The sequence below is a fragment of the Papio anubis genome, chromosome 7 (genome assembly GCF_008728515.1).
Source record: "Papio anubis isolate 15944 chromosome 7, Panubis1.0, whole genome shotgun sequence".
NCBI classification, from domain to species: Eukaryota; Metazoa; Chordata; class Mammalia; order Primates; family Cercopithecidae; genus Papio; species Papio anubis.
This window is the reverse complement of record NC_044982.1, coordinates 154,190,125-154,203,189: the sequence shown is the minus strand read 5'-3', so window position 1 is coordinate 154,203,189 and position 13,065 is coordinate 154,190,125. Positions and strand designations below refer to the sequence as shown.

The following is a 13,065-nucleotide window of genomic DNA, read 5'->3' as shown; positions in this document are numbered from 1 at the left end:
AGGTGGAGCAGGGATGCACTTACCCTGGGAAGGGAGGTAGAAAAGAGAATTGGATTGCCATGATCTTCAGTGGAATTTATTCCTTTTGCCTAGGCCTTTCAGACCTTGCTTGATTTCCATAGGATACCTCAGGTCGTGGCAAGGGAGAGCTGGTCCGCAATTGGAAGCACCAGCCTCTTCTCTAGAGCACACCTAGAAAGAAGAGCTATAGAATGTTATAAGGGAGGCCCAGAGATGGAAGGGCCATCACACAGAAATGATAATAACTTCATTTCAGGGCGTTTCAGGGTAAAAACAGGAGAAAAATTTGGGACTCAGTAGAAGGAAAAAATTCCTGATGATAGGAGTGATTGGCAATACCATGAGGTGCCTTTAAAAGATGGTGAACTCCTGTCCTTGGAAATACTAAACCACAGGCTAGATATCATTTAACAGGGATGTGAGGTAGAGTAAGTCACTGCCCTTGGTGTGCAATTGTGAACTCGTCAATTTCTGAGGTCCCTTTCTACTCAGATATATAATACAAGATTTCTGTTAGGTATAGGTGCTCTGACGATCATGAAAATCCCAGCAACTATGTGTGGGATGGTTACGCCAGACACTATGCTAAGGATTTTCTTTGAATTGTTTCCCACTCAATGTTCACGGTAGCTCAGTGAGGTAGTACCATGATCACTGCTAGAAAGCAGTGAACTTGCATGGTCTTACTGTGGCACTGGGTCCTTAAACACTGCAAAACTGTGAGCAACTTTCATTGGTTTGTTCTTTTAAGAACATAACACAGCACTCTAAAAATAGATCTAACTAGATTGTTTACATCTAGCGATTAAGGCCACCCTGAGATTATAGTTGCATCGTCAGGAGCCCGAGAACTGAAGCGTTCAGTCAAAGCCTCTTTGCCACCACTCTTTGTTATGGTCTTCTTGGACTTGGAGGGGGAAAATGGAAGCAAGTACCAAGGAGACAGTGTTCTCAGAAAAGCCACACCCAAGAGGAAAAATACAAGGCCTGAAAGGTGAGTGGGACTTGACACGGAAGAGCATTTCAAGCTTCAAAAAAAGTATGTGGGAGGATGTCAGCAACAATGCTAAGGACCCCCAAAGAGTCTCTCCTCCATAAAACCAATGAGAATCTGGCAAAAATAGATTCAACTTCTTACGGCTCTGGAAATTAACTGAAGACCTGTAGCAATTTGCAGAGCACTTATTCAAGAAAAAGACGAAATCTCTGTGAGCACTGTGTAACTTGCACTATCCTCATCTGCCCCTCTCCAGCTCCACAATAGCTTTGAAACCAACAGCCAGCAATTACCGTGAAAACCGGCAGTCTGGCAGCCACTGAAGGGGGCAGGATGGAGTTGGAGTTCTTTCGAAGTCCCATTCCTAGACAATTGTCATTATTTTGACCTGTTTGGCAGGCCGTGGAAGCTCCACTTGCAAGGCTACCTTTATTTGACCTGACTGGAAGCTTCCCAGTGTGAAAAACTTTGTCAAAACAACTAGAGGCAATTGATTATCTTTGTGGCCGCCTGGGGCAATGTATAACAGTTGGGGAAAGCAATTGGCTAAATAAAAAGCTTAAAAGAAGCTGGAAAATGAGATTTTCATAAGGGCTTTGAAAAGCTCCAAAGTGCTATTGGCAATCTAGACTGCCAAATGCAACGATAGGACTCCATCCATGCCCAGGACTGTGCGCATGCTCAGGAAAGACCCAAGAAAGCCTGAAGCTGTCACTTCAAGCTGGTCTTGAGGCTCTGCACAAGCCATAAGTAAAGGGAATGCAGAGTTGTCAATTGCCTGGCGGAGTGTTGAGTGTGCCTCAGCATTCACACACAGCTCCTTGGCAGAGACTGGTTGAATGATTGGTTCCAAGTGTTTGAGGAAATCCCTGTCCAACTACTAGATGACCACTAACCAAGCAGAGACTTTAGTGTCCACACACAACAAAAAATACAGACTTCACAGATTCGTTCAGAAAAGTCATTAAACACAGAAACAACAACAAACCCTGGGGAAATGCAGTATGATCAAACCACGCATGGCCCTGCCTGCCTGTGGGAATCCTCTTCCAAGTCATACTTTCTAATCATCATAAAAAGCCCAAGCCAGTCTCCTTTCCTGGCTCTCTTAAGTCATTTTCAGACCAGGTTAGGAGACGTGAGCTGCTCTCCACAAAAAGCCTCATGTGAGTAATAAATGTTTCATACTCTCTTGGGGTGTGTGTAACATCATCAGTCTCAGCATTTAAACCAAATTTTGGTGACATTTCATCTGGTTTATGCAGGTGTCCACCACACCTATAAATAAACAAACTACTGAAAATGATTCAAGAAAAAAAAAAACTTTGAATAGAGCTATCACAAGTAAAGAGATTAAATAAGCAATCAAATAACTTCCCAGAAAGAAAAGCCCAATTTAGGATATCTTAAGTGATTAATATTAACAAATATTTAAAGAAGAATTGGTACAAATTCTTCACAAACTCTTCCAGAAAATAGAAGAGGAGGAAACACTTTCCACCTTATCGTCTATAACTAGTATTAACTCGATACCAAATTCTGACAAATACATCAAAAATAAAACTATAGACCAGTATCTTCTTAAATTGTAAATGCAAAAAAAATTCAACAAAATGCCATATAACTGAGTCCAACAACATATGAAAAGGATTATATACTTTGACCAAGTGGGATTTGCCCCAGGAATGCAAGATTGATTTAACCATCAGTGTTAAATTTACAAGATTGTAAATTTAACCAACAATTTATGTAAATCATAAATTCAATAATATGAATTTATTCTATTCATATTAATAGAATAAAGACAGAAACCACACAATCATCTCAATACACACAGAAAAATCATTTGGCAAAATTCAACACCCCTTTGTAATAAAATCACTCAACACACTAGGAAGAGAAGGGAACTTCTTCAACCTAACACACGGCATCTATGAAAAACCCACATCTGGCCGGGTGCGGTGGCTCACGCTTGTAATCCCAGCACTTTGGGAGGCCGAGCCGGCTGGATCACCTGAGGTCAGGAGTTCGAGATCAACCTGACCAACATGGAGAAACCCTGTTTCTACTAAAAATACAAAAAATTAGCCAGGTGTGGTGGCACATGTCTGTAATCCCAGCTACTCGGGAGGCTGAGGCAGAAGAATCGGTTGAACCCAGGAGGTGGAAGTTGTGGTGAGCTGAGATCATGCCATTGTACTCCGGCCTGGGAAACAAAGACAAAACTCCGTCTCAAAAAAAAAAAAAAAGAAAGAAAAAGAAAAACCCACAGCTAACATCATACTTAAAGGTGAAAGACTGAAAGCTTTACCCAACAGGAACTAACAGGATATCTGCTGTCTCTATTTTTATTCAATATTATACTGGAGGTTCTACATAGGGTAATTAGGCAAAAAAAGAAAAGAAAAGAAAAAAAAAAGTCATCCAGATTGGAAAAGAAATAAAATGATTTTAATTTTAAAATGATATAATATTGTATGTAGAAATCCTAAGGAATTTACAAAATAACTATTAGAGTTAATACATGATTTCAGCAAGGGTGCAGGATACAAGATCGATATACAGATATAAATTGTATTCTACACACTTGTAATGAAAAATCTGAAAATAAAATTAAGAAAATAACACCCTTTCAATAGTATCAAAAAGAAGAAAATACATAGAAAAAATGTAACAAAGGAAGTGCAAGACTGGTACATTGAAAGCAATAAAACATTGTTAAAAAATTTAAAATCATCAAAATAAATGGAAATAAAACCTGTGCTCATGGATGAAAAAAATTAACATTGCTCTACAGATTCAGTACAATTCTTATCAAAATCCCAGGTGGCTTAAGAAATTGACAAGTTAATCCTAAAATTCATAAGAAATTAAAAGGGACCCAAAATAGCCAAAATAATCTTAAAAAAGATTTTAAAAAGTTGGAGAACTCACAATTCCTGATTTCAAAACATATACCAGGCTGGGCACGGTGGTTCATACCCATAATCCCAACACTTTAGGAAGTTGAGGCAGGAGGATTGCTTGAGCTCAGGAGTTTGAGACCAGCCTGGACAACATAGTGAGATCTTGTCTCTACTAAAACTTTAAAAAGGAATTAGCCAGGTGTGGTAACATGCACCTGTTGTCCCAGTTACTTAGGAGGCTGAGGCATGAGGATCACCTGAGTCCAGAAGATTGTACCACTGCACTGCAGCCTACATGACAGAGTGAGTCTCTGTCTCAAAAACAAAACAAAACAAACAACAACAAAAATACTGAAAGCTTTCCCCATACAAGAACTAACAGGATATCTGCTGCTGCTGTCTCTAATTTTTTTTTTTTTTTTTTGAGACAGAGTCTCTCTCTGTTGCCCAGGCTGGAGTGCAGTGGCACGATCTTGGCTCACTGCAAGCTCCGCCTCCCAGGTTCACGCCATTCTCCTGCTTCAGCCTCCCAAGTAGCTGGGACTATAGGTGCCTGCCACCATGCTCAGCTAAATTTTGTATTTTCAGTAGAGACAGGGTTTCACCATGTTAGCCAGGATGGTCTTGATTTCCTGACCTTGTGATCCACCCGTCTCAGTCTCCCAAAGTGCTGGGATTATAGGCATGAGCCACTGCGCCCGGCCTGCCGTCCCTATTTTTATTCAATATTGTTCTGGAGGTTCTAGCTAGGGCAATTAGGCAAAAAAAGGAAAAAGAAGTCATCCAGATTAGAAAAGAAATAAAATAATTTCAATTTTCAGGTGACATAATATTGTATGTAGAAATCCTAAGGGATTTACAAAAGAACTGCTACCCTGAAAGAATTGTTGTAAGGCAAACACCCTTGTAATTCCCATTAGGTGAAGAAATTTTTCCATGCTTCACAGAAACTCTCCTTATACCCCACCTCAATTTTAACCTTTTCATGTACCACTATAGTTATAATTCTCCTAAAGCTTAAAGCAATTACCTCCTTGTTTATAGCTATACTTTCATCACTGAAGTGTGCATTCCTAAACTCAACACCTTAGTGTGGTTACAAACAGTTTAAATGAGAAAAGATAAGACCTGAATTAAGGCAGCAGTCCTAAACCTTTTTCTATAATCCTGATAGTGATTACCACCTAGGGGATTATAAACGTTTGCTTCTTCCTCTGGCACCAACGAGTTTACTGAGCAGAAGTTTAAAATAATTGGATAATGGGGCAGGTGACATCAGCAAGATGTTGTATTAGCAAATGCTGGATCCTTCTTTAATCTACAAACATACTTTGCAAAAATTCATGGCTAAATTCCTTTGCGAGGAATCCAGAAACTAAAAGACTCCTGCACTCCAAGCAAATGAAAAAACCAGACTCACCAAAGCTGGTAGAGAGATTTGAGATACCAACTTATCCGAACCCCTAACCCCAGCACAGTGCCATATAGTCAGCAAGAGACTCCCTAGCACTCAGTTTCTCCCAGGTGAGAGGAGTTGGTTCACATATCCAGGACCTCCAACTTTTCTGAGGAGATTCCTCAGAGGACTGGCTTCTATCTTGTCAGTCTTGGAGCTCTGACAGAATTGGTACAATCTAGCCACCTGGGGAAGGACAGAGACAGACGTTTAGACCAGTAGATGACATGGCACCCTGCCCTCTACTGCCTCACTCCTGGTTCAGCACAGAGAGGACAAAAATCATGGCTGCCTACTTTTCCCTGGAGAAGGAATGATTTGTTAAAGGCCCCAAAGTTGCTGGGCAGACTTATTGGTGGGGGTCTTCTCCTCTGAGGGCCACCTGTGAAGACCAGGACAGGTGGCTGCTTTGTCTAATGTGCAGACACCAACACAAAGAGCCAAGGAAAATGAAGAATCATACAAAGATGTTCCAAACCAAAGAACAAGATAAATCTCTGGAAACTGAGCTAATGAAATAAAGTTATGTGATTTACCTGACAGAGAATCCAGAATAGCTCTCATAAAGATTCTCACTAGAGTCAAGAGAACAATGTATGAAAAAAGTTAAGAATTTTGACAAAGAGATAGAGTATATTTTAAAGTGCCAAAAAGAAATGGAACTGAAGAACACAATAACTGAACTGAAAAAATTCACGACAGGACATCAACAAGAGACTAGATTAATCAGAAGAATCAATGAACTTGAAGACAGGTCATTGGAAATAATTCAGTTAGAGGAGAAATTAAAATGAAAAAGAGTGAAAAAAGCCCAAGGGTCTCATGGGACACCATCAAGCTGAACAATATACTCATTACTGGCATCACAGAAGAAAAGAGAGAAAAGAACTGAGAACGTATTAAAAGAAATAACGGCTGAAAACTTCCCAAATCAGGGGAAGAAAATGAACATTCTGATCCAAGAAGCCCAAAGGTCATAAAAAAGTGATCTCAAAGCCTACAGGCATATTATAACTTGTCATCCTAGAGAAAGAAAAATATCTTTCTTCCAGCCTCCATATTCAGGTCTTAAGGAAGATGCTTATGGACTTAGTCTGAGTTTCAAGTTCATTTCTAAAATCAATCATGGTGGCCAAATGGAATGAGCATTCTGATTTGTCAATGTGGTATCATGTTATCCCTATGCCTAGAAAGGATACAGGAGATGAAAGGCATGGTGATAAGAGGATTGGATGGCACCACATGGAATAGGGGGAAAGTAGTTAAAAAAAATTGTTGTAAGGAAAAGAGATACAAGTTGTCAAAAATAATAAATATCTACTTAAAAGCCTGTTCCACACTTAATGTTTTTCATTCAGTGTGGTGTAGTAATAAACTTCTATACTTAAGGGGTTAGTATGGACATATTTAAAATGAATGGTCTGGAAGGCAAGGAACTTCTTTTCCAACAGATTCATGCTACATTGTTTAGTGACAAATAAGGGGAACAAAACAGAGAAAATGATTTCAGCCATAAATATAGGAGATAATAAAATCCTTTAGTAAACAGTATCTAAGCCTTGTTTTTATGATATTGGGGAACAGTAACAAATCAAAGTACTGTAGTCTTCAGTATGCAGACCTTTCACTTTCTTAGTTTATTCCAGGGTCTTTTATTCTTTTTGGTGCTATTGTAAATAGCATTGTTTTCCTAATTTTTATTTAAGATCGTTCATTGTTGGTATAGAAATGCCACTGATTTTTGATTTCGTATCCTGCAACTTAACTGAATTTATTAGTTCTAACAGTTTTTTGATGGAGTCTTTAGGGTTTTCTATGTATAAGATTATGTCATCTGCAAACAGCAACAATTTCACTCTTGGTTTTCAACATGAACGTCTTTTATTTATTTTTCTTGCTTAATTGCTTTAGCTGGGACTTCCAGCACTAAATTGAATAGGAGTGATGAGAGTGGGCATGTATGCCTTGTTCCTGGTCTTAAAGAAAAAGATTTTCTACTATTGAGTATACTATTTTTCTACTATTTTTCTACTATTGAGTATAATGTTACTTACGGGTTTTTAAAAATATATGGCCTTTATTTAATGTTGAGGTACTTTCCCTCTATTCTTAGTGTATTGAATGTTTTTCTCAGGAAAGTGTGTTAAATTTTGTCAAATACTTTTTCTACATTCATCAAATGATTATGTAATTTTTATCCTTTATTCTGTTAATGGACTATCACATTAACTAATTTTCATATCTTGAAGTGTACTTGCATCCCAGCGATAAATCCCACTTGGTCATAGTGTTTGATCCTTTTAATATAATGTTAAATTCAGTTTGCCAGTATTTTGTTGAGGATTTTTGCATCTATATATTCATCAAGGATATTGGGTTGTAATTTTCTTTTCTTGTGGTGTCTTTGGCTGGCTTTAGTATAAAGGTAATTCTGGCTTCATAAAAGAAGTTAGAAAGTGTTCTCTCTTTGATGTTTTGGAAGAGTTTGAGAATAATTGGCATTAATTTTGTTAAATGTTTGGTTGAATTCACGAGTGAAATGATCTGGTCCTGTGATTTTCTTTATTGAGAACTTTTTGATTACTGGTTCAATCTTTATACTAGTCATAGGTCTGTCCAGTCTTTGTATTTCTTCATGATCTAGTCATCGTGTATTCATGGGTTGTAAGACTTAATATTCTTTTTTTTTTTTTTTTTTGAGACGGAGTCTGGCTCTGTCGCCCGGGCTGGAGTGCAGTGGCCGGATCTCAGCTCACTGCAAGCTCCGCCCCCCGGGTCTACGCCATTCTCCTGCCTCAGCCTCCCGAGTAGCTGGGACCACAGGCGCCCGCCGCCTCGCCCGGCTAGTTTTTTGTATTTTTTAGTAGAGACGGGGTTTCACCGTGTTCGTCAGGATGGTCTCGATCTCCTGACCTCGTGATCCGCCCGTCTCGGCCTCCCAAAGTGCTGGGATTACAGGCTTGAGCCACCGCGCCCGGCCAAGACTTAATATTCTTAAAATGCCCATGTTACCCAAAGTGATCTATAGATTCAATGCAATCCCCATCAAAAATCCCAATGGCATTTTTATTTACAGAAATAGAATAATTCTAAAATTCATCTGAAGCCACAAAAGACAATGAATAAACAAATCAATCTTGAAAAAGAAGAACAAAGCTGGAGGCATTATACTTCCTGATTTCAAAATATCTTGCAACGGTACAGTAATCAAAACAGTTATGTTACCAGCATGAAGACTAACACACAGACCAACAGAACAGAATAGAGAGCTCAGCAACAAATCCATGAGTATACAGTCAACTGACATTTGGTAAGGGTGCCAAGCATACTCAATGGGAGAAATGATAGTCTCTTCAACAAACGGTGTTGGGAAAACGGAATATCCACAGGCAAAAGAATGAAATTGGACCCTATCTTATACCATGCTCAAAAATGAACTCAAAATGGATTATTTAAATGTAAGACTTGAAACAGTAAAACTCCTAGAAGTAAACAGAAGAGAAAGTTTCATGACATTGCCCTTGGCAATGATTTCATATACATGACAACAAAAGCACAGGTAATAAAAACAAAAATAGACAAATGGGACTACTTCAAATTAAAATGTTTCTGCACAGCCAACAACCAACTGAATGAAAAGGCAATCTGTAAAAGAGAAGACATAAGGGTGACATGAGACCACTTCGGCAAATCAGAATGCCCACTCCATTTGGCCACCATGATTGGTTTTAGAAATGGACTTTAAACTCAAACAAAGCCCATAAGATTATTGCTTAAGATTTGAGTATGGAGGCTGGAAGAAAGATTTTTTTCCTTTCTCCAGGATGACAAGTTGTAATAAGCCTGTAGGCCAATAGCTGCTGGCAGTCACATTTCCCAGGTATATGGATGAAACTATCTGAAGAGTGAAGCCTCTATACACAGAAAATCAGAGCTGTAAAGGGAAGAGGCTATCCTGATGAATTTTTTTCTTGGATTGAGCCATGCCTGAAGTCAAGCCAACTTTTGAAGTATCCTATAGTACTTATATATTGCTTGGTAACAAATTATGCTAAAATTTAGTAGCTTAAAACAACAAATATCTATTTTCTCATGCATTTCTGATATAGATAAAGGAGTGACTAATCTGGGTGGTTCTGGGTCAAAATCTCTGGTGAGTGTGTAGGCAAGGTGTCAGTAGTGGGCTGCAATTATCTAAAGGCTTGCCTGGGGCTGGAGATGCACTTTCAATGTGGTGTACTCACATGGCTGTTGGATGGAGGCCTCAGTTCCTTACCATGCGACCCTCTCTTCACGACTTAGTAACTGACTTCCTCTAGAGTGACTGATCCAAGAGACAGAAAAGATTGACAGCCTTGACAACACAGTGCCTTTCATGGCTTACTCTCCAAAGTTCCAAACCTTTACTTTTGCTTTATGTTATTTGTTAGAGCAAGTCACTAAGTTTGCCCACATCTAAGATGAGGGTATTTGGGCTTCACCTCTTGAATGGAGAAGCTCCCAAAAATCTGTGGCTTTTTTTTTTTTTTTTTTTTTCAAATTACACTCTCAGTTACATGAATGGATAAATTCCATTTTTGGCTTAGCTTCTATCTATTGGGTTTCTATCACTTGCAACCAAAGAGCCCTAACCAGTATCTACATCTGAGTCATTAAGAAAGTTTCAGATATTATTGTTTATTGCTTTTAATCTAGTGAATTGATATATCATCATTTAATACAAGCAAGACAATGTTACTCTCTTTGTACATTGTACAGATGCAGGATAACAGTGCAGTGTTATCCTGTATCTGTACAATCAAGCACCCACACTGGTTCTATAGAGGCAGGACCTTAGCATATAGCAGAGATAACTTATCTTCCAGCAGATCAGAGCTCCAGTTTGTAGACAGAAATGAATGATCTGGGCTACAGAAGGAGCTGTTGCACTATTCATTCCCGTTTCCTCCCATTCCCTCTCCAAATCTCCAACCCTAGCATTGTCTGCTTTGTTACTTGTTTAAAACTTGATTATGTAGATTGCTTTAAAATAAAAACAAAATGTACTTTTACATACATCATTTTGTTTGGTTCTCATTAATTTTGAGAGAAAGGCAACATAGATATTTAAATGACCACTATTTTAGAGGTAAGCAAGCTGAAATCATATAAATAAAATGATTTGCGTAATACCTCATGAGTGATTTGCTTTCTTTTAAATACTTTAGAATGTTTGGGGATTAAGTCTCAAGATAATAAGGGCAAGTCAGAAAATACAACTTATCTTTCTTTTCTTTTCAAAACTTTTTTGAGAGAAGGATATAATGCGTGGAGTTCAGAAAACCCATAATTTGTATGGCATTGATGTGGCCCATTCACAATCTGGAATTTTTGATAGACGTGAGCAGTCATGGTGGAGTGGGTCAGACCAGGCAAGGCTCAGCTTCCTACTTCAGGCCACACGGCTCAATCTGTTCACTTGATCCACATGCTAGGATGTGAGAATTTTTCTCTTACATCCCTTTGCTGGAGCCATTTTGGCTGTGCTTATGGTAGTGACAGAGTTTCAAAGAAGAAGAGCCCATAATGTCTCCCAGGCATACTACAAAGGAAATATAAGTCATCAAATAGTTGAATCTGGATGTGGGCCAGGATAACTCGACTCTTCTTATAGAAGGTGCCATGGGATCTATAGTGATGGCAGGTGATGGAAGAAGTGGGTTCCCTCAGCTTTATGTCTTGTCTGAAAGATGATAACCATGCTAATAAATTTAGTGCCACATTCTTTACAGTGTGCTCATCCGACCCCTAGAACAAGGCCATAAACTATAATGGGGTCCATGATGCTTTCAATTATTAGACATTCATTTCTGCTTTTCCACTTTCTTTCTCTTCTGCCAAAATTTGGCTTTATTGATTACGCTTTATGGAAGGATGGAAGAGGGCAGGGGTAGAAAAAAAGGTCCACTTTTTAGAAATCTGAGAAGAATTATATATCTGTCAGAATAAAATCCAGGCTCTCTAATGGAGGAATACAAAACATTTTTGCTATTGTATCTACCATAAATACCTAGATATAATGAGCAGAGCCTGGTTGGGGGCATTCCTGAGTCTTTTCAGAGCCACAGGTTATTTTATGTTAACACCCTCATTAGGAAAATCATTAAGTTATTCTTTCAGTAGTTAGTAGTGAGGATCTGTACAACCCCACTTCTGGCTTTTGTTGAGAGCAGGAAGGCATACAGAAAAGTTTGTGGAATGTGGCACTGAGCTCCAGAGACAGGCTCCGTTTGTCAAGGAAAAAGGGAAAAGAGTAGAGGTGGGTGTTAAAGAATATGTTCTTTGGATTTCTTACCCTGATACTTGACACTGAAAACTTGGCATTCCAGTTGTTGGAAGGAAGACTGGAAGAGCTATTGTATTCCCTGCTGGTCTATTCTTTTGTATTTTATTAACCATTTTAACTAGTCACCTCCTTTCCAGACACACTGTTAACACTTGAATGCCACATCTATACCAAATTCTCACCCATGACTCAAGGGAAACTGGACACTATTCTCAAAATAGAAGTAACGAGCCATTAGTGGTGATGAAATACTAGATGGAAAAATCTCAATTCCAACTCCCTCCAGGAATTGAAGACTCTAAAATATTCTTCTACCCTGAAACATGTCTTGCAATCAAATTAAGATCTCCTCACTAATTTTTACCTCTCACCTGAGATTCCTTCTATTTGTGAATGAAAGCCTTTCATCAGCAATAAATGGGATGCTTAGTGAATAATGAATTAAGATTGTGGAAGAGAATCATGTCTTTTGGAGAAGATGATCAGCCTAGGATGATGCAAAATCTCTTGGTGAGTTTTCTCTTTTTAACTTTTGGCTGGCAGTGAAAGCTTTACCTGAAAGATTAAGGTGGGTGAAAATAGGTGAGGAGAGGAAAAGGCTGAAGTCATAAGTAAAGAGAAAATTTTGGTTTGTCTTGTAGGTTTCCAGAAGGTCGCTAGGCAAGTAGAGAACCAAAATCAGTAGAAGGAAATTGCAATGGAAGGGAAATATACACGTGGGACTGAGCAGTACAGCAATTTGTGGAGCCTTTAATAGGAACCTTATCCACTATACTGGAGAATGAGTGAACCATGTCAGTAGTCAAAAAATGCTGCCAAGAGCTCTATGTGATGTTCCAAATACAGAATCCGTATTGCCATTGTCTGCATTCCTTTCTAGACTTTTTGGAGTGAGGAATTAGTGGGGAGAGGGTTGTAATGAGGAAGTACTGAGTAATTGGAAAATATTGTTAATTGCGGCACTTCCTTCTTTGATTGCTGTCTCTGAAACAGTCTGAAAAAAAAATCCCATCCTGCATTTTTGCGATTCGTTCATTAGAACAAATGAAGTCAGAGCCATGTGCACTGTTTCTTGTTGTGGATATTAAGAAAGGCCTTTCACTTGAATCATGTCTATATTTTTGTTTGTCTGTTTGTTTGTTTTGAGACAGAGTCTTTCTCTGTCACCCAGGCTGGAGTGCAATGGCACGATCTCGGCTCACTGCAATCTCTGCCTCCAGGTTCAAGTGATTCTCCTGCCTCAGCCTCCCAAGTAGCTGGGATTACAGGCACCTCCCACGGTGCCTGGCTAATTTTTGTATTTTTAGTAGAGATGGGGTTTCACCATGTTGGCCAGGCTGGTCTCGAACTCCTGACCTCA

General features: G+C 39.0%; 1 long non-coding RNA gene across 1 annotated transcript in view; it reads right to left on the bottom strand.

The window, feature by feature from the left end:
- LOC103885711 overlaps positions 1 to 13,065 on the bottom strand; it is a 45,199-nt gene that overhangs the window by 12,429 nt on the left and 19,705 nt on the right. The window contains exon 3 of the long non-coding RNA XR_004185220.1: positions 24 to 192. This is a non-coding gene — a long non-coding RNA (uncharacterized LOC103885711). The remainder of the gene's footprint in view (positions 1 to 23; positions 193 to 13,065) is intronic.